Here is a 2,575-nt window from a genome sequence, read left to right on the forward strand (position 1 = left end):
CCTTTTTTTTTTTTCGCTTGACCAATACCTTATTTAGTCTTTTACTTGGTATGTGCCAGGAGGGAGAAAGAGTCAAGGACGACCTTACATTTATACTGGTAGAGCGATATGATTTTCGTTCACTTACTATTACTTGAATTGGTTTCCAGTCTCAAGGTCTGGAATCTCAGCTTCTTAATTTTCACAAAATGTTTCTCTCCTTAATTTTTCCCAGAATCTTTCTCTCTAAATTTCCCCCCAGAATTGCAGTCTCCTCAATTTTCCCAGAATCTCAGCCTCTCCTTAATTTTCTCACTATTTTCATAATTGGCCCAGAATCCTTGCGTCTCCTTAATTTTCGTAGAAGTTTATCCTCTCTCATTTCTAAGAATATCTGCCTCTCCTTAATTTTCCTAGAATCTTAACCTCACCTTAATTTTCCTAGAATCTTAACCTCACGTTAATTTTCCTAGAATCTCGGCCACTCTGAAATTTTCCCAGAATCTGCCTTTCCTTGATTTCCCCCAAGAATTTCAGTATCTCCATAATTTTCCCAGAATATCAACCTCTCCTTAATTTTCCTATAATCTGTGTCTCCTTAATTTCCTCCGCAATTTTTGCATCCTTAATTTTCCCACAGTTTCCGCCTCCCCTTAACTTTCCCACAATTTTTGCTTCCTTGATTTTCCAAGAATCTCACCCTCTCCTAAATTATCCTACAGTGTCTGCCTATTCTTAATTTCCCCGCAATTTTTGCCAACTTAGGTTTCCAAGAATCTCGTTATAACCTTAATTTTCCGAGAATCTCGGTATAGCCTTAAACATAACAGAATCTCGACGTACCTAATTTTCCTGGAATATAGGCAAATCCATAATTTCCCCAGAATTTCGGCATACCTTTAATTTTCCCGGAATCTCGGCAAATCCTTAATTTTCACATAATCTCGGCGTTCCCTGCATTGGAGAGAGATTCCTGCGTCGCCCCAAGGCGTTATTACGATCCAGTGTCTGTGGCGTGAGAGGATCCTTCAAAGCCCAGCGATTGATTGATCCTTTAGATTTAGTGTGTGAGAATTCCTAAAGGAGCTTCAAGGAGGTCGAGACCTAGTTGCAGCTGATCCATGTTGACAACAACATCCGAGTTCAGACTGAGGAGGAATTTCTCAGTAGACATTGCTTTCATTTTGGCCGTTGGTAATTTGCGGCAAAGATTTATTGTCGATTTTTCTAGACCTAACAAACTCTAGTCTTGGAAAGTGCCATAGCTTGTCATGGGGTAGAATTCTCTTGCTTGAGGGTGCACTCGGCCACGTTATTATACCTTGCTTCTCTTCCTCTTATTTTTTTCTTAAGGTTCTAAGGTGTATATATGAAAGATGTAGTTTGATATTGTTACTGTTCTTAAAATATTTCATGTTGATTGTTCATTAGTTCTCTTGTTGGTTATTTATTTCTTCATTTCCTTTCGTAACTGAGCTATTTTTCCAGGTTGGAGCTCTTGAGCTTATACCATCATGCTTTTCCAGCTAGGGTTGTAGCTTAGCTTTGATAATAATAATAATAATAATAATAATAATAATAATAACAATAATAATAATAATAATGATAATAATAATAATAACATACATACATACATACATACATACATACACACACACACACACACACACACACACACACACACACATATATATATATATATATATATATATATATATATATATATATATATATATATATATATATATATATATATATTGTAATATATTTGTGTATTGTAACGATGGAAGGAAAATTTAAAAGATTTTATTGGAGTTGAAACTTTTATGAGGGAACAAAGAAAATAAATATAAAACTATATGATATTTATACATGTGAATGGGAACCCTAAACTGTTGATTACCTTTTCAAGAAGGAATACTATATATTATATTATTGTCATTTCTAAGGCTAGTCTGATTTTTGAGTGACTGAATGTGTAGAGATTGGTTTAGGACATAAAAAGTATTGTAAAGGTGTGCAAGCAAAAATTTCTCTCCTTATGTGTATTTTTATGGACAAGTATTTGCGAGTCTAGTTCGCAATGTGCACAAAGAAGTCGCGCAATACCCACATGTCACCCACGCAGTGTTCACATGATTTCGACAACTTTTTGTTTCGCCTTAGCTCAGATCTTAACTATTTCACTCTCTGACCACCACTCGTACCAGCATCACCTATATTTATCTTGCGACTGTCTTTGGAAGGGCCCTTTGTAGAATTGTGCCCACGTGTTTTATAAAAAATTCAGATCGATATTGTTCACCGTTAAGAGTAACAGTAGTGTACAGAATGTAGACAGTGGGTCACAAGATGTTTAACAAATGTGGTAAGAAGATGATTAATGTAGAGGGGAAACTTTTTTGTTTCAAGGAGAAGCATGAAAAAGATGTGAGTGTGGCAGACCTGTCAAAAATGTAGTCATACACATCAATACGATCAGGTGTTCTTGATAATGTTGAAAACTTGCTTCTCATCTGTATGCTGACCTTGTTAAAAAGATCTCGGTGCTTCAGCAAACAAAGAAAAAAAAGTCAAAGCCGTGGTTGGTTGAGAA

Source organism: Palaemon carinicauda, chromosome 21 (assembly GCF_036898095.1).
Source record: "Palaemon carinicauda isolate YSFRI2023 chromosome 21, ASM3689809v2, whole genome shotgun sequence".
NCBI lineage: Eukaryota > Metazoa > Arthropoda > Malacostraca > Decapoda > Palaemonidae > Palaemon > Palaemon carinicauda.